Below are 26,640 nucleotides of genomic sequence, written 5' to 3'. Positions count from 1 at the left end.
GGGAGTGGTGGTCGTGGAACCCCCATCCCTAGGACAGTGCATCTTTTGCCTTCCAATCGGTGGAGTCTCCTTCTGCTCCCTTCCCTCAGATGGGCCATCTAGTCCACTCTCCGCATTAGCACCTGTAGAGAGAACATGGAAACGATTGCTCACCTGTATCTCCATTGCTGGTGCATGGACGCTCCTCTTTCTTCTTCTGGAGGTCACATGCTGCCAAACCTCCTCACAATCCTTCTGTCCCTGCTGCGCCTGCTCTGTATCTTCAGAACATTGTGGCCGTAGAAGCATCTCCTGACTTCTGTCCAGGAAATCTTCATTTTCCCTTATGCAACGCAGAGTCGATACTTGTTTCTCCAGCCCTCGAACCTTCTCCTCCAATATGGAGACCAGCTTGCACTTTGTACAGACAAAGTCGCTTCTGTCCTGCGGAATAAAGACAAACATGGCACAACCTGTGCAGGTTACAACAGCTGATCGCTCACCTTCCATATCACCGTCCTTTCTCAACTGTTGCAGGAACTGTTGCAGGGTCATTTTAGATTTCCCCCCATGCTTAATACTGGAGTTGTGAGGCCGAATACCCCAATAAGAAACTATATGATCCCTGCACATTCTTCTACTCAGCTTTCCTGTATTTATGTTTTGTTGTGTAGGCTTGGCATATAATAAAATCCACTACATAAAAATGTTATACTGTTGTCACATTAATTCATGTTTATCAAATGCACTAATATATAAAGATTTATTAGATAATATAAAGTATACAGCTGCAATTATTTAAATTTGTTATGCTCTAAATGGCTGAAATATTTCGGTACTAATTTAATTAATCATTGACAAACACTTTGTAGAGCTTAAGAATTGCTAATTATTGTTTTTTTAACAAAAAGCCTTAGAGTGAGGGACAAACATCAAACTGTTTATGAAGTTTGTTCAGTTACGCTTCCAGAAATTCAGATGGTTATGGGAAGTTTGTCCCTTCTTAGTCACCCTTCCTGTATCATGAAAATAGTCTTACTTGTGTGATGTACTGGTCAGTGAGCATCACAGGTGCACTTCAACTTTTTTGTGCTGGATGCCCCTGTTTCAGGTGTATAGGGTGTGTACCATCACCACCTCCAACAGCTGTTTTGGGTGGAGCAAGGTAGGTACTGAATTCATTTCCTCAAGGAACGACTTAGGCTCTTAAGCTGCCAAAGACTGAGAGAGAGGTTTGTGTTGTGGATTGCTAAGCAGAGATAAGCATCTCCCTGCATCTATGTCTGTGAGAGGGAGGGACTTAGGTAGGACACAACCCTTTGGTCAGCATCTTTTATTGGCGAATTTAGGTAATTCCCTGCCTAATGTGCTGGATTTTGTGGATTGCATTGTTAGGCACCTATTTCTGCCTATGTATTGAGTAGGGAGGCTGGGTGTCTAACTCAGATGTTGTGGGTAGCAGTGTTATTCCTGTGATTATCTAGGTTCCTAAAAATTAGGCTCTGTGATGCTCAACACTCAGCCTATGTCCCTCTGTGGATCTGGGCCAAAGTCATGTTTAATGTTGTGTTAGTGAACACATTTTCTAACACAATGCATTTTCCCAGTGTGGATATTCTCTGTTTGTGCTCCCCACTATGGGAGGTTAGTAGACCTAGCTGGTGCAGTATATAAAAGGGCATGACCGCTCATCTCCCTGTCTCCTTTTAAGTATTAGCTCTGCTTGACCCCTGAGCACAAGGACTGTAATTGTGCATTGTGCTTTTTCAGGAGCTTAAGGTAAGGAGTAGGCTCTTTTCAACCTTTTTGACCTTTGCATAATCAGTGACTACATGAGATGACTGCTTGTCCAGTTTGAAACTAAGAGACGCAAAATCAAGGAAAATTAAAAAAAAAAAAGTAGACACTCAGATATTTCAAAAGAGCTTTATTTTTATTTTTTAACCTAAGTTCAGGCCATTTCTTATTTTATCCAATTTTGTTCACCTAGCTGAAGTGTCTATCTGCCTGACTTTTGCAGCTATCTCAGTCTTCATGTGGAGTTTTGGGATTTCCACACCCCCCCCCCCCATGTCACTTTCCTGATATCAATAGTGAGATATCTGCTGCAGATTCTAATTAACAATCTGCACCTGCCTTGAGTTTCTTTAATTATATTTCTAATATACTGTATAGGCAGTTCTAAAGTATAGACACTAATAGGTCTATATTTGTTCTTTGATAAAAATGTGACCTGTCCAATCTCAATGTGAAAGGTTTGTTAGTGGACTGATAATGTAAAATATGGGGTGTTTTTTGTGTTAGCTAACATGTCAAACTGAGTAAGGCAAATAGCTTTCACTCACATCTTCCTCAATGATGGTAATTCTGTAAGGAAAGAGTGGCCATGATCTACTCCTGGACATGCAAGACTCCATGGAAGAGGTCAAAGGGAATTTGCCCTATCAGACTCTGCAAGTCTGCTACTGGTAAGTTATATGTTATCAGAGTTGCATTACTGTTCCAGTAAATATTGCCAGACCCTTCATTAAATTATTCAAAAAATAATAAATGTAAACATATTAAAGAGTTGCCAACTCTTGCGGCAAGCATTTAAGAAAAAAACATGTAAACCAGTTCTGAGTATTTCAATTATCTTCTGTATTTTTCCTCTCATCATTTGTATTAAAAAAAGAATTTTTGTTTCTTAAGGTTTCATCAACTCCTGCTGTTTATTCCCAATCTGAAGTTATCATAATCCTCTGTTTGCTGTAACATGGAGATCATTTCCATAGCAACTAAATGTGATGTCACAAATTAAAGGCTGGTGGGGAATAGGCAGATGAAACTGAAATCCTCTTTTTAGGCACCTGTACTTACTAATAGAGATCAGGAAAGAGAAATGCAGAAAGAGAAAAGATTTAGAGTGTGCCATCACTACATGCTGTTTTAGTTATTTATCATTACTCCCTGTTTTCAGTGTATACCATAGTCACCAATTATTTACACACTATAAGGTTACATACTGTAACTCCAGATGTTAAAAACGGAGTGATGACTGGGATGTATGTAGATTGATGTTTTGCAATGGGAAACATAGAGCAGTAATTGACAAATAATTTACCTCTTTTGCATCCTCCATTGTGTGGTATAGTAGCCACTAACGACATTGTTACCTTAGTGACTGCACTTCAAATGGGAATTATGATTTATCCCTCTGAGAGTGAAACTGCCAATATGTCATGTGAATTTTTCTACTGGTTTCAGAAAATATGGATTGCAAGAAAAAGAGCAGATACATTTTCCCTCCAAACGGTAAACGATGGATTTGAATAAGGTGATTTGACCTTTATTAACCATTTTTATTGTAATACTCATTTTCCTTCCATTTGAACATTTCAATATTATTGGCTACAAGGAAATGAAAGAGGTGAAGGATAATATTATATTTCATGTAAGAATGAAAGAGAATGCTGAAGTCTATGAGTGATGGTTGATGTCTGCTTTTTTTTATGGCTACACTATAGCAAGAACAAAAAGACAATGAAGAAGACTTACATAAATTGCTAAAGTTTTGGTTGTGTGGGAGTTTATACTATTAGGATTCAATTTCTGATCATTTTCATGAACTTTTCTTCATTTGTGGTACGTTATTTGTGTTTGATTTCTACAGGTTTGATTTCTGCTTGTGGCTTGGCAGGCATGCTAGCTACATCAACAACCACACTAGCACACCAAAAATCTGGGTATGGGCCTCAGTTATGCTGAACAATCAGAAATGTTCTAGATTGTGGCCTGATTTTTCGAAAGATAAATCATCTAAGGCTAAATGAAAAAATGCCTTGTTTAAGTGCATACATGTACAATTAACATGATTATGTGAACAAATGTCTGTCTGTCTGCGTATGCAATATCAATGCATGCAATTAGGATAATTGATAGAGGTGGTCAGAAAATGCAAAATTTTGCAAATCATTTTTAATGAACATTTTGTTTAGGTTTGTTTAAATTTTCCTACTGACTTCATTAAGGGCACATGAACAATGTTTTTCCTCTATGAACCCGGGAAGCTGAATTCTTGAAAATCAGGCTCAAAGTTAAAATCTTCATGTAGGAAATATGCACTGTTCTCTACTTTATTCTTCAGCAAGACAGCATGGGTACCAGCAAGTGAGCCTCAGTTCTGATCTGGAATGTCCGCCTCTGGGGTAAAAGGGTAGTCCATTTTCCATGTCTTGCAAAATTATGGCTTTTCTGACACAGCTGAAAAGAATGCACATTGTAGAACTGTGATATCTATGATCTTGTGAGCTTGTCTCTGTCCTCTAGAAACTAACCAAAAGTAATTCTTCTCACAAAGGCTACTGAACATCTATAATATGTAAATTATTATTTTAATTATTATTAATATAGGCAGGGCTCATTTGGAGTCAGTATGCAGTGGTACAGAACATTGGTGGCTCTGTTAAATTGCTTTCTTGTTATCCATAATATGAGTCTAAGGGCTAGTCTACACTGGCAATACTAAAGCGCTGCAGCAGTGCTTTAATGTGCCTGTGTAGTCGCGGCACAGCGCTGGGAGAGAGCTCTACCGGCGCTCTAAAAAAAAACATCTCAACAAGGGGCGCAGCTCCCAGCACTGGGGCACTGTTTACACTGGCGCTTTACAGTGCTGCAACTTGCTGCGCTCAGGCGGGTGTATTTTCACACCCCTGAGTGAGAAAGTTGCAGCGCTGTTAATTGCCAGTGGAGACAAGTCCTTACTATCATGATCGTATTTGTGAGGAAAAGCTCAGAAGTGCGAATAGTGTAACAGATGCACAGATGTCTGCTTCTGCCTGTAGAAAGCTTGGAACTATAGCTTCAGAGGTGTGAACTGCCCTATTCATCTCAAAGAAGGTGTAACAAGTAGGGCTTCTCCCCAGCTTGCGAAAGATCTGCTAACAACACTCTCTTTTTGGCAATTTTACATAACACTACATCTACCATAGGAAATTAGGGTTGTATAACTATGTCGCTCAGGAGTGTGAAAAATCCACCCCTCTTAGTAATGCAGTTAAACTGACATAACCCCAAGTGTAGACAGTGCTAGGTTGACAGGAGAATTCTCCCATCTACATAGTTACCACCTCTTATGTACGCCGATGGGAGAAGCCGTCCTGTTGGTGTAGCTAGCGTCTTCACTGAAGCACAACAGTAGCGCAGCTGCAGAGTTTTAAGTGTAGACCTGTCCTTATTGTCCAAACTTAAACAAAACAGCTCCTCAGCAAACCCTGGGTGAATCTCTCAGGTTCTCACTGCCTCATCTCCCAGAGGAGTCTAGGTCAGCTGATGCAGCAGAGGTGCACTGGGCATGCTCTATCTTGAAGGGCCAGCCTCACACCATGACAGAGGTGTTCATGAAGATACACAGTTATGATCATGTAAATGTCAACATTGTTAACTATTGCATTCCTCATGTAAGAAAGGTGAGGAAACATCAGAGATCTAGACAATTCTCTGGGACCATAGTCTCACTTTGGTATCACAAGCGGGGGCCAATTAAGAGATATTGAAGAAGATCTCAAGCTCAAGGAGTTTTGCAGAAGCCATGGGTATCTTCAGGCCCTAGTGAGAGGTTGCCAAACTCAGTGAGCCCAGCAGAGCTCAGAGGGCTGCATGACCATATTTTGAACATCCACACAAACTTTTGCTAGTATCATCCTGGAGGAGTACCACCACCACTTTCCCCAGGCTCTCCAATTTGACCTCTAATTGTAGACATCATGTATTATGCTTGCTGATGCACATGTAAAAAAATTTATACGTGTCAGATTGTCAGGTGATGTAATTTGGTGTAGCTGCAATGGAGTCAACAGAGTTATATTGGTTTATGCCAACTGAGGATCCTGTCCATCATCACCAATCTCTTGAATCATTCAGTCCAGGTCCGTAATGAATGTTATGTAAATCCAAATGTCATGTTCCAGATTCAAATTTCATGATCAGGACCCTTAATGGGGGGCATGTTGGGCCAGGTTGTTTGAATCACCCACTGTAGACTGGAACATGGGGGGGGAGGGATAGCTCAGTGGTTTGAGCATTGGCCTGCTAAACCCAGGGTTGTGAGTTCAATCCTTGAGGGGGCCACTTGGGGATCTGGGGCAAAATCAGTACTTGGTCCTGCTAGTGAAAGCAGGGGGCTGGACTCAATGACCTTTCAAAGTCCCTTCCAGTTCTAGGAGATGGGATATCTCCATTATTTTTTTTTTTTTTTTATTATAAATATTGGGAGATTTTAAATGTTTAAAACTACCCTTAATGCTGCATTTTCAAACTTTGTCTTTACTGTCCATTTATCATTCAGTGACATCTTTGCAGAACTGTTTGTTTTCTGTTTAATTTTCCTACCAATTACTGTATATTTATGACAGCATGAGTTACTTCTATTCTGAAACCACTTATAAGTACCATCATTTTGAAAAATACAGTAAGGGAAAGAAGGTGATTCGTAAGTACTCTCACACTTCTTATCACACTGTCTGTACTCGGCTAGCTTGATTATCACTTCAAAAGTTTTTTTGTTTTTTTTTTTTTTTTTTCTCTTAATTAATTGGCCTCTCAGAGTTGGTAAGACAACTCCCACCTGTTTATGCTCTCTGTATGTGTGTATATATATCTCCTCATTATATGTTCCATTCTATATGCATCCGAAGAAGTGGGCTGTAGTCCACGAAAGCTTATGCTCTAATAAATTTGTTAGTCTCTAAGGTGCCACAAGTACTCCTGTTCTTCTTTTTGCGGATACAGACTAACACGGCTGTTACTCTGAAACATATGCTCTTTGTATTTGTTAGCTCTTATTTTTCCCCCTTTAAAATTTAAAAGAGAGAAAAAATTATATTTTAAAATAGATGAGTCACACAAGGCCAAATGAACCTGTGGTGTAACTACAATGGCTTCAAGGATGTTTTAGACAGGGCACATTTTTATTCACTGGTGTTTGCCATTAGTTGCCAAGGAAAAAAACTCTGATCCTGTGTTTTGCTTTTAAAAACCATACAACCTATTTCAACCTGGCTTCGCACAACTGCTTTCTTAACTTAGGACTGAATCCACTACATGGACGGTCCCATTCAACACATACTTAGCTTTAAGCATCTGAAATTGAAATGCTCACATGGTTAAAATTAACCACATGCTTAAGTGCTTTCTTGCATCAGGGCTGTAATGGCATCATACATGACTCATAGATTCATAGGGTACATCTACACTTCAGTAAGGCACCCATGGCAGGTCTGTGCCAGCTGAGTTGGGTTCACAGGACTTGGACTAAGGGGCTGTTAAATTGTGGTGTAGATGGCTCAGGCTCCAGCCTGAGCTCTGGGACCATCCCACCTTGCAAGGTCCTAAAGCCCGGGCTCCTACCCATGCCTGAACATCTATACTGCAATTAAACAGCCCTGTAACCTAAGCCCCACAACCCCAAGTCAGCTGGCAAGGTCACGCCATTGGTTTTTAATTGCAGTGTAGACTTTAAGGCTAGAAGGGACCATTATGATCATCTAGTCTGACCTCCTGTATATCTCAGGCCACAGAACCTTACCCAGCCACTAATGTAATAGGCCCATAACCTCTGCCCTGGAGAAAAATTCCTTCCTGATCCCAAATATGCCAATCTATTAGACCCTGAACATTTAGGTGACACCCATCATCTAGAAACCTGGGGAAGAATTTTCAGCAATATATCAGAGACCTCTCCATCTAGTGTCCCAATTACTGCTGTTGGAGATAGCTAGTAGCAGACATGGATGGGCACATGCCATTGTAGACAACCTCATCATACCATTCCTTCCATACCCTTATCAAACTCAGTCTTGAAACAAGTTAGGTTTTTTGCCCCCGTCATTCTCCTTGAAAGGCTGTTCCAGATCTTCACTCCTCTGATGACTGAAAATCTTCATCTAATTTCAGCCCTAAACTTGTTGATGGCCAGTTGTTCTTGTGCCAACATTGGCCCCTTAATTTAAATAAGTCCTCTCTCTCCCTGGTATTTATCCCTCATGTATTTAGAAAGAGCAATAGCGCCCCTCAGTCTTTATTTTGTTAGGCTAAACAAGCCAACTTCCTTAAGTCTCTTCTTGTAAGGTAGGTTCTCCATTCCTCTGATGATCCTAATAGCTCTTCTCTGCATCTGCTCCAGTTTCAATTCATCTTTCTTAAATGTGAGAGACCAGAATCGCATACAGTATTCCATGGGGTCTCAATAGTGCCTTGTATAATAGTGCAGTGAGGCGGCCTGGCTCCCAGCCACCCCAGAGAGGGATGAGTCCCTCTGGATGCCAAAGTGGGTGGAGCCACTGGAGCCTGTGCCCGCCCCCCAAAGGTCAAAGTGCAAGACCGGAAGTATAAAAGCCGCATCCCAGGGCTCAGAAGCTGCCTGGCTGCCAGAGAAGCCAGATGCTGGGGGTCTTGCTTCCACTGGGGAGAATCCTGCAGCCTGTGACCGACCCGAGGACTGGCCATATCAGTCAAGGCCGGATGACGACCAGACCCCAGAGAAGCTGTTAAGCCTACCGGTGAGAAGCAACCCAGAGAAGCTGCCAAGCCTACCGCTCGCCAAGTACCCTGAGGAGCCCATGGTGCTTGATTCAGTGGAGGACACTGGCCAGATGCAGGTACTGCTAGAGGGGGAAGTAGGAAGTAGCCCAGGGCAGCCGACCCTAGTCTGGTGGTGGCACAGCCAGAGCTGATGTCAGTGTGTTGCAGCCAGGATCCCCACTGACACAGCAGCAGGCTGCCTGCTGCTGTTAGGGCCCCGGGCTGGGATGCAGTGGAGTGGGCGGGCCTGCATCCCCCCTGGCACCCCATGTATGGGTGGCAGTATCCCCCTCGCCCCAGATGCTCAGAACCAGGAGTCTGGGTTTTTGTTCCTGAACTATTTGCTCAGCCCCTACCTGAGGGTCTGAGCTCCTCTTTGTTTGCTGCCCTGCCCTAACCCAGGGCCTGGGCTTATTACTGAACTATTTTGCTCAGCCCCTGCCTGAGGGCCTGAGCTCCAGACTGTGTGTTGCCCGCCCTGACCCAGGGTCTGGGACGGATATTGAACTATTTGCTCAGCCCCTGCCTGGGGCCTGAGCTCTAAATTGTTCTCTTACTGCCCCGCCCTGAGCCAGGGCCCGGGCTTGGTCTGGAACTATTTGCTCAGCCCCTGCCTGAGGGCCTGAGCCCTTGACTGTTTCCTGCCTCACCCAGCTAATTTCCTGACTCAGCGAACCACAGTAGTGAGGCAGCCTGGCTCCCAGCCGCCGCAGAGAGGGGCGACCCCAACAAAACCCTTCTACAAATAGTAATAGCAATTATCTATCTCTATTGGAAATATTTCACCTAATGCATCCTTTTCCACAGCTATATCACACTGGTGGTTCAAAGTCACCCTATGATTGACCAATACACCCAGGTCTTTCTCTTCCTCGGTCACTTTCAACTGATAAATCCCCAGCATATAGCAAAAATTCTTGTTAATCCCTAAATGCATGCCCTTGCACTATTAAAATTCATCCCATTACTATTACTCCCATTTTCAAGGTCATCCAGACCTTCTTGTCTTATATTTCAGTCCTCCTCCATACTGGTTATGCTTCCAAATTTTGTGTTATCCACAAATTTTATTAGTGTACTTCTACTTTTTGTGCCAAGGTTATTAATGAATATGTTAAATAAGATATGGACCAAGATTGATCCTTGGGCAACTCCACTAGTAACCTTTCAGCATAACCTGTTAGCATCTCCCCATTAACCAGTTCCTTACTCACCTTTTAATTCTCATATTAATCCCCATCTTCTCTAATTTAACTAATTTCCCACAGGAAAATGTATCAAATACTTTACTGACACCCAGATAGATTAGATTTACTGCATTTTCTTTGTCTAGAAAATGGGCTAGCTTCTCAAAAAGAGATATCAGGTTTTTCTGGCATGATCTACCATGTTGTATTTTATTCCAATTACCATTTACTTTAATGTCCTAGCTACTCGCTTTCAAAATTTGTTCTTGCATACAATTGGGGTCAAAATAACAGGCCTGTAGTTTCCTGAATCATTTTTCCCTCTTTCTAAATATAGGGATTATATTTGCAATTCCACAGTTATAGAGTATGACCCTTGAGTTTACAAATCCATTAAAAATCCTTGCTATTTGTCTTGCAATTTCATGTACCAGTTCCTTTAATATTCTTGGATGAAGACTATCTGGGGCCCTGATTTGGCCCCAGTAAGCTGTTTGAGTTTTGCTTGCACCTTGGATATGGTAATTTCTATTTCTATATCCATGTTCCCATTAGCCACCTTGCAACTGTCCCCAAGGTCTTCATTAGTTTTAATAAAAACTAAGACAAAGTTTATCTTTAATCTCCACCCTATCTTCAGTGCTTAGCAGTCCCACATCTTTCCTTGTTTCTTTTTATTTATATGGCTAAAGAACCTTTTACTATGGTTTTAATTTCTTTTGCTAGGTCCAGCTTTGCTTGGCTGTTGGAAGTTCGTACATTTCCCCTACTCTCTCTGACCTCCAAGAAGTAGCTTTCTTTGCTGATCCATCCCTTCTTCTATTCCTTGTCACCTTTCTGCTTTTTCTTAAACCTGTTTGAGATGCTTGCTCATCCAGTTTGATCTGCAACCCTTCCCTGTGATTTTTTCCCCCTTGCTGGGGGTGCAGGGTTCAGATAGTTTCTGCAACTTTGACTTAAAGTATTTCCAAGCTTCCTCCACATTCAGATCCTTGAGTTCTTCAGACCAGTCCACTTCTCTAACTAATTCCATTTTTTTTTAAAGTTTGCTCTTTTGAAATCAAGGACCCTATCTGCAGACCTATTTTTGTTTATCCTTCCATTTAATTTAAACTGAATTGACATAGACTATCAGGGTTGGAAGGGACCTTAGCAGGTTACCTAGCCTAACCACCTGCTCAAAGCAGGACTAATCCCCAACTAAATCATCCACGTTTTTGCCCCAGCTCCCTAAATGGCCCTGTCAAGGATTGAACTCACAACTCTAGTTGTAGCAGGCCAATGGTCAAACCACTGAGCTATCCCTCCCCCCTGACTACTCAAACTAAAGGTGGCCTCTACAACCAGTTCTTCAATGAGGTTGTTGCTACTTACCAATACTAAATCTAAAATGGCATCACTTTTTGTTGGTTTGGAGACTAATTGGTAAAGCAAGTTGTCAGCTATGACATCCAGGAATATCTGGGCCCCACCATTTTTCCTCCAATCTATCTCTGGGAGAGCAAAGTCTTCCATAATCACACAATTCCCAGTAGTATTTATTTCATTAAAAATATTAAAGAGGACTTCCATATCCATATCAGATCCTGCAGACTCCAAGCACTTTCCAAGTGGAGCCTCTGTTAACTTTCTTCCCCAAAGTGATTTTTCACCCAAACAGATTCCAGTTTATACATTTCATCACTTCTAATTTACCTCATCATTAGTATACAATGTTACTCCACCACCTTTACCTTCAATTTTGCATTTGATGAAAAGCACTTATCCTTCAATACCTGTATTCCAGTCATGACTACTATTCCATTTTTCCATTATCCCTATAATATCCAGTTTCACTTCCTTCATCATTAGTTCTAATTCTTTCATTTTGTTACCCAGACTCCTTGCAACATCTTAGCTATTTCTGTTTGGCTTCACCTAGATACCTCGCCGAATTAGGTACAGTCATTTTACTGCCAATATCACCTACCTGACTGTTACTGTCATTGATACTGGTACTATCTTTCCTCTTGTTGTCCATTCTCCTACTCTGTTTCTTTCTCCATTTCTGTATCCACTTTTCCTCACATTCAGTATTAAAACCAGGCAGGGAGATTACATGAGAATCTCCCAACGGTCTCCCACAAATTCATAGTTAAAATATCAGTATAGTTGTAGCTATGTTGGTTCCAAGTTCCTTCCCCAGACCTGAAAAAGAGCTCCATGTAGTTCAAAAGCTTGTACATTACACCAACAGAAGTCGGTCCAATAAAAGATATTACTCATATACCTTGCAGCCCAACATGTGAACCTCACCCAGGATAAATATTTTGTGGTGGCTAAAGACACCAAGGAACATTTTCCCATGGTGTAGGAGTCTGAACCTGCCACCATTCAGAGTTTCATATTCTCTTTAGCAGCTGTTCAGTCGAGTTCCTGGGAATGAAATTTGAGTATGTGGTTTAATTTATCTAAACCTATTCTTGCTGAACTTTCAAAGCCTAATGGGGAGTTCTTTAAACAACTGTACAAGTTTATTTGTTGGAAATGGTTGATATACTGGTACAAGTAGCATTATAACTCATTGTTTAAGGTTTTGGGTTTTTTTTTTTGAGTTCTACAGATAGATACACTACATATTACTTTTGTGAAAAAGAGTGATGAAAGTCAAGGAACATGAAGACTATACTTGGATGGAAAGTGATATATTGGTAATAAGCACCATTGGTGCTATTGAGGGAGAGCAGTGGAATACATTTCTAAAAAGTTTAAAATGGTACATTTTTTATTTCTGCATGGAGTAAACAACAATAAAGGTTAAAATGTACATTAAGAATGGTAGCATCTGAGCATGTTTATAAAGAAAAATATCTAAAATATGTTTACATTTTTTTTAAACTGCAAAAACAAATAAATAGGAGAGTTATTGTGAATGGTACTGTGTAAAACTTTTGGAACAAATTACCAGTAACTTAAATTTTTTGTGAATGTGTAAAAAGCAACAGAGGGTCCTGTGGTACCTTTGAGACTAACAGAAGTATTGGGAGCATAAGCTTTCGTGGGTAAGAACCTCACTTCTTCAGATTTGTGAATGTGGTTGAACTTGGGGAAACAAAGACTGTCTTTTTTGGAAAAGGATATATCTTTAATGGACTTGAACAGGTTTAGGAGAACAGAAGCTTGATATCAGAGGCTGCCTGAGCCATAACAAAATGCATTAAAGGGCCATTTTGGAAGCTCTTCATCCTTCTAATGAAACATTTTACAAGTACACACTAGTACAGTAATTCAAAAGAAAAATGCAACAAGGTTATGAGCTACACATTCAGTTTTCCCTTTAAATTTGAATCAGGAAAGCTTTACGCTATGCATGATTACATGGCAAGACCACACAATTTTGTAATTCTGTGTCCATTATTTCCATAATATTATGCTCCAAATTAATACAATTATATTAAACACAATCTTGCTCCCTCAGACTAAGCCTGTGGAGCCACTGAACCTGCCCATATCCTTATGCCTGTGTAAATATTCAGCGTCTGTACAACTCTGCATTACAAGAGGTTTTTTATTATTAATGATTACTAATTAGATTAATAGTTTTGACAGCGTTGCTCAATAGTGTGGATACTCAAACACATAGCTTCTCATATCTATTAGGTGTACTAATAGGCTATGTTTTCTGGCAGCAGAATAAAAATGTTAGCCTGGAGGATATAAGAACAAATACAAAACAAAACAAAAAATCTGAATATGCTGTAATAATACAATCAACCCTCAGGATTTAACATTATAGTTTAATTCAGTCTTCCAATGCCAAGGACACTTTTCTGAAAGAAGGCAGCACTATTCTTTTAAAGAATATATTTACAGGATTCTATACCTTAATAATAGTACTCACAGCTTTAAATTCTTTAAACAGACTACCAGTAGCTCAAGGACGGGGTTCATAGGCAACTCAGATCTCTTTAGATACAAAATGATACCTCCTGTTGATCTCTTTTGTATTTTTTTGGACCATACCTACACCATTCAGGTTTCTTCAAGGTTAACAGCAGTGTTCAAGAAAGTAGCCTACTTCTGATTCACTGCAATAATATAACAAAGACTTTATGTGTCAAATGATGCATAGATAGGAAATGAGAGCAACTGTTCTGTGTTTCTTTTATTTGCACTGAGTGGGTGTTAAGGCTTTGAATATCTATATCAATTGGCATCAACTGTATTAAATACTACAGTGAATGAGCTCCCCCTTCCTCTCCAGGAAAACCTGGTTGGTAAACTCTCTTGATGAATTAAGCAACACACAGGCCAACCAATGAACCTTCACCACCTATGTTTATTTTTTGTCTTCTTCTTAAGCTCCAGGTACAAGACAACCATACAGCAGCAGTTATGAGAAGCCCTGTTTTCTGATCCCTGAGTTAGTGTTTTATACTACCTGGTTCTCCAGCTGCTGAGCTAATTTCCTCGTTGATTACCAGCAAGTGGAAGTGTTCCCGTCTACCTTAGCCACACCCAGTGCCCTGGGGTGTTTTAAGTGATCAGGGTGTAGGCTTCTGTAGAACCCAACTTGAAGCTGTTAACAGCACTCTGTCACAACCACCTAAAATCCAAAAGATTTTGGTTTGTAGTACCCAGTGCTTGTTTATAATTGCAAGCATTAGAGGTAGTGTCTACTAAAAAAACACCAAACTATTATATTAGGCAACTGCTGGTTTTTAATTGCTAATTTTCAGCCAGAGTGGAGTTCAAACCTATGAATTTATAGCAACAATTTTTTAAAGAGTTGGCACTTTAAAGGTACAGTATTGGAAGATTAACAGTGAATAATGGCACAGCCTGCACATTAAACCACCAGCTTGTGCAGCAAATGTTACAGACAATCTGCAACCTGAAATATTAATATCTTAGTACTTTAGAGATTACATTAATTACAGTCACTCTAAGAATGCAATAATTAGACTGTTTTACAGTAGCCACTAAGGTCAGTTTATACAAGTAATTATTCACCTGCTACAAAGCTTCATGAATACCTTAAATGACCACCAAGCTATATTTTCTGTTCTAAGTTGTGGTTTTTTGAAAGAAAAGCAATAGGAATGGTAGGCCTGTGACACAATGATGTTCCACTGCTGCAAAGTCAGGGATGTTCTTGTATAGAATTTTATCAGGATGCAATATACAGACATGAATACTAATGAGTCTTGTTCGTGGCTATAAAGTCAATCCTGTCTGTTACCACAAAAAGCTGCTGTGCTAACATGAACATTACTGGAATGCATCCAGAGTTAGACCAAACACATTTTGTAAGTTGAAAGGTACTTCCAAATGTGAAATAAAAATTGTGAGGAAAAACTTGACTTGTGCATTCACCTAGCAGAGGAAGTTAACCAACTAGCTGGTTTACAATGGTGAAAGACAGAAAAGGAAGTAAATGAGGCATAATCAAGTAGGTTTCTGACTCTTAAAGGTAAAGAGAAGGATCAATCAATGCTAGGCAAATAGAAAGGACAATAACAGTAAAACAAAAAATGACTTTATTTGCAAGCTTCTGAAGCTTATTGCTGCAGCTTGGTGAATACTGCAAAACATCTCCCTATTCCATTTCCCATCAGTGTAAATGGAGTACAATCTGAAGCTAAAATAGGAAAAGAACAAGTTAAGGATTACTTAGACAAGTTTGATGACAAGTTTAGGCAAGTCTAAAGGAAAAGAAAGTTCAGCAGAGTTGGCAGGTTTTTAAACAGACATTATTTGGCTGGGTGTGTTCCCCTTTTGTATTCACAGAAAGCAAAAATCCTAGGAAATGAATTTGCTCACAGGAATGTACCCAGAAATGATATCAAGTCAAATCTTGCAAAAGATTTGAACAAATCATCATTAGAGTTTGTATTAATCAGTATTTGCAAGGGAAACTTACATCTAAGAGTTGTGTTTGCCTAGTCAGGGAATAGAAACATACGGGATTACCTCTTCATTGAACCAGAACATCACAGATTTCAAATGCTGGCAGCTGCAACTGTTGGAACTGTCATGTGTGAGGAGGAAAAAATGCAAACAGCTGAAGCAATTAACCAATCCTCTCAGAGGCTGCTGGAAATAGGAGGGTTCTGAAGTTTATATAGCCCCATTCCAGGGAGAGAAGGAAAGGTAACACCCAAGGGTGTGGGGATGCCAAGGAGAAAAGCAGCTCTAGAAAAGGGCAGGAGGAAGAGAGGCAATAACCTATGGAAAATTACACTGATTTTAGTGACAGGAGGACACTGGGTTGCTTCCCTTGAAAATGTTGGATTTGCTTGAGAGCACTGATTGAGAAAGATCTGGAGAGTCAGAGTTGCCTGAGAAGGGACTTTGAAGTGAACCCAGGGTTTGGATCTAAAGTCCAGTATCTCTGGGAGACTTTCTAGATGGCTTTCAAAGTCTTTCTGGAGTCCTGAATATCAGGGAGAGGAATTAGAGACACAGGCCATACCTGCAAGTGTACTGTTGGATGCTGGAGCTCACCCTTGTCTTGTTGACAATGTCAGAAACCAAACAACACTTTAGGGAAAACCCATCTTTGACAAGGAACTTGGAAGGGGCCTGGCCTAATGCAGAGACCTAGGTACGAACAAGCAAGTCTAAAGGAAAAAAAAGTTCAGCAGAGTTGTCAGGTTTTTAAACAGACAATATTAAGGGCACAAGAGCAAACTATTCCAATGCACAGGAAAGATAAGGAGTATGGTAAGAGACCACTTACATATATATATATATATATATATTTGCCTTGGCCTTTCTAATTTTGTCCCTACGTGCTTGTGGGTTATATAATGTAGGGACAAAATTAGAAAGGCCAAGGCAAAAAAAGGAGATTAAACTAGCTAGGGACATAAAAGGTAAGAAGAAAGCATTTTATAAATACACGAGAAGCAAGAAGAAGACCAAGAAAGGGTAGGCTAATTACTCAATGAGGAGGGAAAGACAATAATTGAAAACACAGCAAAGTCTGGCCTTTTTTGTTTGTGTCTCACCAGAAGAGTTATAAGTAATTGGACAACTAACGTAGTCAACATCAGTGTAAATGGAGTAGAATCTGAAGCTAAAATAGGAAAAGAACAAGTGAAGAATTACTTACACAAGTTTGATGTCTTCAAATTAGCAGGGTCTGATGAAATACTAGAGGAACTGGCTGATGATAACTCTGAGCCATTAGCAATTATATTTCAGAGCACTTGCAGGATGGGGAGATACTTGAGGACTAGAAAAGGCAAATATAGTTTACTTATCTATAAAAGGGGGAATTATAACAACCCAGGGGATTATAGACCAGTCATCTTAACTTCAGTACCCAGAAAGATAATAGAGCAAATAATCAAACAACCAGTTTGTAAGCACCTAGAAGAAAATAAGGTAAAAAGTAACAGTCAATGTGGATTTGTCAAGAACAACCATGTCTAACAAACTTAATATCCTTCTTTGACAAGATAACAAGCCTTGTGGATAGGGGTGAAGCAGTAGATATGATATATCCCAATTTTAGTAAGGCTTTTGATACTGTCTCACCTGATCATCTCATAAACAAACTAGAGAAATATAGCCTAGATGAACCTACTATAATGTGGATACACAACTGGTTAGAAAACCATACTCCGAGAGTAGTAATCACTGGTTCACAATTGAACAGGAAGAGCAGATTGAGTGGGGTCCCACAAGGATCTGTCCTAGCTCTGATTCTGTTCAATATCTTCATAAATTATTTGGGTAATGGCATAGAGAGTACACTTATAAGGTTTGCAGATGATACCAAACTGGGAAGGGTTGCAAATGCTTCGGAGGACAGGTTTAGAATTCAAAATAATCTTGACAAACTGGAGAAATGGTCTGAAATAAATAGGATGAAATTCAATAAGGACAAATGCAAAGTATATTTAGGAAAGAATAACCAGTTGCATAAATACAAAATGGGAAATGCCTGTCTAGGAAAGAGTACTGCAGAAAAGGATTTGGAGGTTATAGTGGATCACAAGCTAAATGTGAGTCAATAATATACTACTGTTGCCAAAAAAAAACACAAAAAAAACAAACAAACAAAAAAACATCATTCTGGGCTGTATTAGCAGGAGTGTTGTAAGTCATACATGAGAAATAAATCTTCCACTCTACCCAGATAAGGCCTCAACTGGAATTTTGTGTGCAGTTCCGGGCATAACACTTTGGGAAAGATGTGGACATATTGGAAAAAGCCTAGAGGACAGAAAAATGATTAAAAGTCTAGAAAACATGACCTCTGAGGAAAGAGTGGAAAAAACTGGGTTGTTCAGCCTGAAGAAAAGAAAACGGAGAGGGGACATGATAGCAGTTTTCCAGTACATAAAATGCTGTTACAAGGGGAGGCAAAAAATTGTTCTCCCTAACCAGTGAGGATAAAACAAGAAGTAATGGGCTTAAATTGCACCAAGGGAGATTTAGGCTAGACATTTGGAAAAACTTCCGAACTATAAGATAGTTAAGCACTAGAACAAATTACTCAAGGAGGTTGTGGAATCTCCATCATTGAAGGTTTCTAAGAACAGGTTAGAAAAACACCTGTCAGGGATGGTTTAGATCAATGGTTCTCAAAGCCGGTCCACCGCTTGTTCAGGGAAAGCCCCTGGCGGGCCGAGCCAGTTTGTTTACCTGCCGCGTCCGCAGGTTCAGTTGATCGTGGCTCCCATTGGCTGCGGTTCGCCGCTCCAGGCCAATGGGGGCGGCGAGAAGTGGCGGCCAGTACATCCCTGCATCTCTCTCCCACCTGACTGAGGTTTTACATGCTGCACAGTTCCCTGCTTACACTGTAAGATCCTTGGCAAGTTACACTGCCTAAACAGGTCTGCTTTGCTTTCTCTCCAGAGGCTATAAACAGTGTAATTGCCCACCATTTCTAAGCAAGCACATTTATTCTTAAGGTGAAAACATTACAGAAAAAAAAACATTAAAACAATAAAAGAACCTACATATATGCTAATAAGCTAACCATAAATCACTCCCCCCACAACTCCAACAAGTGCCATGCTAGGAGTCAGTCGTTCAAACCCCTCACCCAAGTTTTTATGTGGTTACAAGTTCATAATGCCTTTTGCTCAGAACAAGAACCCCCATGAAAAGGCCAAGTCCTTCCAACTCTTCCCAGGAAGGATCGGTGCCTCCATTTGCTGCATCAGAAAGAAGGCCTTAAGTCAGTTTAAACTCAGGCTGCTTACTCAAACATTCTTTCTTGCCTGTTGTTCTCTAGAAATTCCAGGTTGAACCAGTATATGCAAGCCTCTCCATGTGGGGGTACCCCTCAGGAAGTTATGCTTTTGGGACAACCCAGACCAGTAAGAGGTTGTGTCACTGCTTGTTGTGTAATTCTTTGTGCCTTAAAATGTTCTGCTGCTGTAGCGCCCTGTCTGGATGCTCCCAACCGGAATACAAGCTCATAATGAGTGTCTTTGTGTTAAGCAGTCCTGATTCAGCCACTTACAACACAGCCACACTCACATTTCCACCCACTGAGGTTACTAATAGCCAAGTGACTCCAAAACCCCGCCCCCCAAAACTATCTGTCCTGAAATGTCCAGCCTTCTCCTGGAACATTTAGAGAAGTAATAAGGTCTGCTGTGCACTTAAAGAGACAAAAACACACACTTTGTTGCTTTAACTGGTGTAATAGTCACTTCAACTCAGATATAGCATAGGGTTGGTTTAGATTAAAAGTAAAACAGGTTTATTAACAAAAACCTATAGGATTTTAAGTGAATTCAAGTGCAAGGGTTAAAGTCAGATATGGTTTCAAGCAAATAAAAGTGAAAAACACTTTCTAGTGACTAAGCCTCAACAAAACTACACTCTTGGTTCCAGTTAAGAATGCTACAACACTTGTGTCCAGCAAGGTGGCGGACCACCCCATTGGTCAGGATCTCTGACAAAGTCCAGAGTGCTTGGTTCCATTGTCTTCTTAGGCTAAAGATAACTTGGGGTTCTTTGTCCCATCTTTTTATAATCTAATCAACTTTTGAACTGTCTCTTTCTCAAAGTCCAGTGCCCTTGCCATGAGTAAAGGTGCCATGGAATCGGATGAAATTTCCCCACCAGTTTCTTTCCCGCTGGTGTTTTCTACAATGTAAATAGAACTGTCCCTGCAGCCTCTGATATGCCAATGAATGGCCATTTGACTGTGATTGCCAATTGTCTGTGACTGCACCTAGAGGGAGGCATTGGCCTTTCCTTTTACTGGAAAAAACTATTTACTACTTCTAATACTTGTCTGGTTCAAACACATTTTAATCCTATATTTCCTGCACATCTGTACAGTCCTATGGACATTTACTGTACATACACTACATAAGAATATTAATGATTAATCTGTCACCTCCAAATACATACAACCAGGCATTCCTATTCCATTCAAAAGTGCAATGGTCTAAATGATAATGTGAATTACACATATAGTCATTTTATGACAGAGTACAGTAAACGTACATTACACATTGTAGAGAACAGTGTGCAGATTTTACCCCATTCATTATTTGTACTGATGGTTAATCTTCATAGCTGTGTAGGCTCTATCCAAAGAAGCACTTGAAAATTTGAATGCTCTTGGAAAGGAAATACTGCTCCAACAGAATTAGTATGAATTCAAAGACCACAGATCATCGAGACAACAGGTAAACTGTCTGTATGACCAACCTCAGTGTTTCATTGCTGTGTGGCTACCGTTCTTTAATTATGTTAATCAAAACATTGTTAATTTAGGTTGTCCTTATGATCATTTATCTGTTCCTGTTGATTGACTTTTTATGTATTAGGGAAAATTGCTAGCATGATCTGTAGTTGGTCTATTTAATAAATACAGAAGTATCACAGTGATCAGATGGGTGCAGGGCTGGGACATGTAGATTCTCTTGTTCTTCTCCCGCGGAGGGTGTATGAAACGGATTTGGATGCCACTTCTACTGCTCCTTGGCTTGGTGAGCAAGAATTCCTTCCCTCTTTTCTGTGTGAAATTGGAACCTGGAGGCCTGCTACATGGTACAATGAAAGAATACTACATGCACTGGCTCACACAGAGGGAGAATTCTCAAAATAGCATTGTTTATTGGATCCTTTTGGGTTATATAATTCATCAATTTCCACATGAAAATAAGTGTTTAATTATGGAACACATGATTGTCATAAATACACAAAATGATTATTAATCTCACTTTAGCCTATAGTTACACAAATAATTGTAGAGTAAGTTTTCTGTTTTTCAAATATGCAATTAAATCTTTACAGATAATGTATGCACATATCTGTAATATATTCACAACAAATATCAAAACAAAACTACAGTTAATGAATGTTCATACCATAATCATTATATTTGATTTATTTAATATACACTTAAATGAATGCAATTGCATATTCTTCACACAGATTAACTCCTGCTTCTATATTCCTCCTAACAGGCAATCTTCAAAATGAAACAATCCAGATACACTGCAAGAAATGGAGGAGTTGAGTATCATACACTTCATAGAGGTGAAATGACATGCTAATCACTGTTGTCACTTACTGATGGCTAGGCCATATTTGATCTTAATCATATGGGCCTTATAAAAGCAATTTTATTTTTTCAGAACTAACTCATTGTTACAGAGATTCTGATTGACAAAAATTCAACAAAATATGTCTTTCATTTGCATTTACTAAATCTCCTTTTCTAGACTTGAAACATTCCTGCAGATTTCAACATGATGTATATTACCGGAGCTAAAATGCCATTCACTGAAAGCTGAGACACTTCTCAGGTACAAAGGAAACTTATTTTCAGGCTGCCTTGAATCCAGAATGAAAGTTGTATTAAAAATGATGGGGGTGGGGGGCCTAGCTTGCTTACTTCTATACTAAAAATCATCCTATTTTGTTAAAACAAAAAAACAACAAAATATATCTGAACCTTACTCCCTGCCTCTGCTAGTATTTCTAAGGCAATCTTTTTCAGCTATCTTGGATACCTTGCAGAGTGAAATGATTGTGCCTTATAAATTATTGCATCTAAGATTCAACATGCACAAAACATTGGCAACACTTTATTTTAGAAACCATTTACAGGACTGAAAGTCATGTATGCATGTATATTCATACAATTATTGATCCCTGCATGACATTGGGCTAAATTCCCAGCTGGTGCAAGTAGTACATTGACTTCACCACTTGAATGGAGCTGAGTTACATTACATCATCAGAGTATAGTGAATATATTAGCAAATTTAACAGTAATAGCATCTGGAAAGTTCCTTTTCTCAAATGTGCTAGATAATACAAATACTGTAATTTTCCCTGTTTAACAAAGGGGAAATTGAAGTTTCAAGTCCAAATTCTATGGGTGTGGATGTGTGTGTGTGTGAACATGTTAAAACATGCTTACAACTTCCATAGAAACTTAAAGAGATTAGCTGTATCCAGGGTAGAATTTACCTCCATGGCGTTTAAATTCTAGGGAGATCCTCAAAGGACAGTCTTTGAAAAAGCCTGACAACATCTACTCTCCAGAAAATTATAAATATTTTGAAAAAATACAACAGCAGAAAATAACAGAAACAGCACAGGCAATCTAGGCACTAGATCATCAGCAGCTGCTGTGATATAGTTGGTGAAAGGAGGACAAAGGTGGTTAGCAATAATTTTTGTGACTTCCTGATCCTTGGGACCTAGTGTGAGACTGAGATAGAGCAAACTCATCTCTGCTCTATCTCAGAGTTACCATTGGCTGCCCAGGAGAGGCCCAAAGGGATGATCTGGCAGTCAAGAATTGCCAGAATATTGATGTACTCCCTTCCCCTCAGGAATGAGCCCTGGCAGAAGCCAGAGCAACACAAAGCAAGCAGAATAGTTCTCATGATCTGGCTACATAATAGTAATTCATTCTTAGTTAAACTTTTGTTCATCTTTTATTCTGTTCCTTTTACACTAAATTGTAGGCTAATCGTAATCTTTTTAGTGACTCAAGCCCCAAGGAATTCCACTGACTTCAGTAACAGGGTTGCGCAGGTTGTATATCAGCACAGAATTCAGCCATCTATTTTTTAACAAGTTTGTAATTTTAAACCAGCTAAATTAAAGACACACCCTTTGCCATGTGTAGAAGAAATACTCACAGTATTTTGAATATTTTGTTGTTTTTCTTTGAAATGTAATGCAATCAATGATCCCTTATTTTAGCCACAATCCCATCCTTCTCAAAGTCCTAACGATTGTATTAGGTCTAAGGAAATTTTTAAAAAAAGTCTTTAAAATTAAAAATTAATAATTCCTCCTGATTCCCATACCACTCAGCCTCTATCTTCCTCACCTCACCTGCCATTCAGACCAAGGTTCTCTCTTTTTTTAAACCTTCTCTTCTCTAGTAAAGTGTATCATAAGGTACCGCTGGCCTGTGTGACTTGACAGGGATCAATGGAATCACTTTAAGTTACTTCCAGTTATTCCTTCCAAATAGATCCCAAAGATTGAGATACACAGATAGTCCTCCTCCATGAGAACTGTCATACAGGACTCCCTTGAGGCTCAGTCTTATCTCCTCCCCTGCACAACATTTAAGTCAGACCACGGGGAGAAACTGTGAAGTGAACTATGGCCGTCAGTATGCCAATGACATGTATTTACGTGTTTCCTTCACATTAGAAGAAGATAACTGCCACCCAACTGCCCCATCCCTCTCTCTGATTTTTGACAAATTGTCTTGGTATTCCATTCGTAAAAGTAAATTACTCTAATTGGTTACAAGTAATTTCATCAGAATTGTTTGTTACGGTCATTTATACGGTATATATTTCAACATGTCAATCGTTAATGTGTAGTTACTGCACTTGTAAAACTTCTGATATATATATTAACTTTGTTAGGATTTTATAACTATGCCATTCATTTTTATTCTTCATTTCTTTGTAATTAGCATAGGAAAAACTACAGCTGGCACAGTAACACAGTACACGGATATACAATTCTTCTAATCCCAGCAGAACTCCAGTAAAATCTGAGTGATGGAATCCAACAATAAACCTTTCAGAGTCACCATATGGTTCTCAACAACCCTCATTGACCCTCCTTCAAGGTGGTTTCGTTGGGATTGTTGTAATTAAATAGACAAGTGTAGTCCCAATATATGTCAGACAAAATGCTGATGGTTTCCAGTCCTTTCTCTGTGCACACATTAGCTTTTCAGAGACAAAGGGCTCGATTCTCATTTATGCTAAGGTTTATTTTGCTTTATTTTGCTAAGGTTTATTTTATGCTAAGGCCTCAAAGGGACCTCAAAGTGGGCTTAAAATTACATTTGAACTCACGTTAAGACTCCTTTACACTACTAGAGCAATGTAAAGGTTTGTCATATAAATTACAATGAAGCCTAATGTGTCTCTCTCCCTCTTTATTGTGTCTAATGCAGATTTTCCAACACCAAATGGGAATGTGGACTTCAGAAACATATTATCGTAAAAGAAGGATGAAGTCAAAATATCGTCTGTATCCTCATCTGGTGTAATTTGGCATGACTCCATTGATTTCTGATCCCTTATCTTTAATGTCCTTCTCCTTTTTTAATGAAATACAATTCTAAATCAAGAAACTAACTGTCACGACTGAAATAAATAAGCACTGTTAATAAAGTCCTGTTATACTGAAAATAGCTTTTGATCTGGACATAACAGAAAATAATAACGATCACTCTTCTTTGCCAACCCAACAGCTTTTTTTCCCTTTTGCTGCTGGTTGTTTCTTTATTGTCCTAGACTTCAATATAGACAGAAAGACAGAAAGAAAAATATTCCCGACAGTGCATTGCACCTTTGTGGAAGCAGCTCTGCAGCACCTTTTAAAAGCATCAGCTCACATCTTTGCTTAGGGCGCCAATACATCTTGAGCTGGCCCTAACAATTCTGTGTGAGAGACTGTATGTCTCTGCTGTGGTCATGCTGGGGATCTATGCCTGGTGAAACTATGAATCAAAATTGCCATCTTTGATTTCTAAAAACTTCAGTGTATAGTTTCTTTTTCTACTTCTCTCCATGATCCCTTCCTTCACTTAGTACTGGTCCCTTCACAAATCTTGGCCATTGCTGATACAAGAGCTTTCAGTTCTGTAGCACTTGCCATTTGGAGCAGTCTTCATTATTTCATGTGTTTCAGCACAACATGCCATAAGGCAATCAGATATGAAATAATTCTTATGTCTGTTATCAATTCAGTGAGCTTTAGAGTTGAAAAGTTAATGGAAAGAGTTGACCCAGCCAGGTACTCTTGGATCTCTTATTATTATACATCTGTCTACGGCCACATCATTATTTTAAGGTCTGTGCCTTTTTTACTCCTTTTTTTTGGTTAGTCACTGAAATAATAACTTAAACACTCACCCACATTCAATTAGTTAATCCAAACATAATAGGCAAGTGCAATTGGCATCAAGCTGTCAAATGGAAGGAAGCACATAACAGGGAACATCAGAGAATTCTTGGTGGGATATGATGAATGATATAGAGTAGAATGATATACCAGTGTAGCAGCTGACATTCAGATGTAACATAAATTAGTACTTGTGTGGAGAGGTGTCAGTAGTTTTCTAATGTGATGTCTCAGAAGTAGATTGGATCTGAAAGAAAAAGAGATGAGATGGAGCAGCCTGAAAAAGTCTACATGTGGGAAAGAGGACTAAGAGGCCTGGGGGTCTTGGAACAAAAGCAGGTAGAGAAGAAATGAGAACTGATCCAGAGAAACTAAACATATGATCATGAAAAGAGCAAGTAAGTGAGATGAGTGAGCCAAGAGTAGAAAAGAGGAAACTGAAACTAAAAGAGAAAGATGTGGTTCAGCACAAGCCATAGAGTTCTGGTAATCTGTACCAAACATTTCAACTTGACTGTTATGAACAAAGGCACCACAAATAAAATTATGTGGGTATGTTTATGTACTGGATCCCACCACACATTTAACTAAGAACTTTAAGGAACGAAAGACAGACTTCCACCACTTAAGCTAAAGGACCGTATCTGTTAGTTAGCAGCAGCAGTGGGCAGCTATTGTTTGTAGACCAGCCACAGACGATATTTTACAAACGTGTTACATATAGGCAAAATATATCTGAATACATTTATTAGACCCTTGGCCTCCCAGATACATTCTGATTCCAAAGGGCTACATTCTGATACCTTTGCCATTAGTATTGAAGTCAGTGGGACCACTTACGGAGGACAGTACTACTGAATTTGAGAAGGGCTATCTAAAGCTGGACCTAAATGATGGTCATGTGTTTTCCATGATTGTCCTACTAGATAGTTAAATAGGATTTTGAACTCTTTATTCATTTTTAATGGCTGGAATAAGGAGCAGAAACATTACTATATAAAATAATTTTGAACTCTTCTACTTACCTGCAAGTTTCCAATTTAACTAATTTTATTACTTTATTGCTAAACTGATTATTGGGGGGAAAGAGTCTTTAAAAACAGATCTGGAAATAAAGCTTGCAATTAATTTCCCTTTGATGTCCCTTTGAGAGCATATATTCAAAATTGGTCTCAGTAAAACTCTCACTTCATTAAAAAAAAAATAGACAGAGACAAGAAATGTCCTAGCTGAGAATATTCCTTTATTATATTAGTAATATATTAAAGTTTATCTTGATGTAAAGTTATTGAAAAACAACTTTTTGACCAGCAACAAACTATTCAGAGCAAATGTTGTCAAGATTTCTGTTAAGGTATCACAGATACTTGTATAAATGTTTGTCACTAATTTGCAGCTGCATCTTGCATCCCTTGAGCACCCAAGATTCCGTAAATGGAACACAAAAAATTGGGCCCCTTTATTGTCTAAAATGTAAGATAACAACTCCATGGAGGCAGCCTGGAAAAAAAAATCTATTTTAAATGTTTTAAACTTTCATAAGTTTAAGATG

General features: G+C 39.3%; 1 long non-coding RNA gene across 1 annotated transcript; it reads left to right on the top strand.

Annotated features, from left to right (window-relative positions):
* Positions 1 to 3,189: 3,189 nt before the first annotated feature.
* On the top strand, positions 3,190 to 24,328 carry LOC128838820 (uncharacterized). The gene is made up of 5 exons (XR_008445278.1): positions 3,190 to 3,295; positions 20,259 to 20,371; positions 21,155 to 21,227; positions 21,413 to 21,496; positions 24,136 to 24,328. It is a non-coding gene; the product is annotated as an uncharacterized LOC128838820 (long non-coding RNA).
* Positions 24,329 to 26,640: the final 2,312 nt, after the last annotated feature.

This window comes from Malaclemys terrapin, chromosome 6 (assembly GCF_027887155.1).
Source record: "Malaclemys terrapin pileata isolate rMalTer1 chromosome 6, rMalTer1.hap1, whole genome shotgun sequence".
NCBI classification, from domain to species: Eukaryota; Metazoa; Chordata; order Testudines; family Emydidae; genus Malaclemys; species Malaclemys terrapin.
The sequence above is the reverse complement of the archived record's forward strand: the minus strand, read 5'-3'. Positions and strand labels throughout refer to the sequence as shown.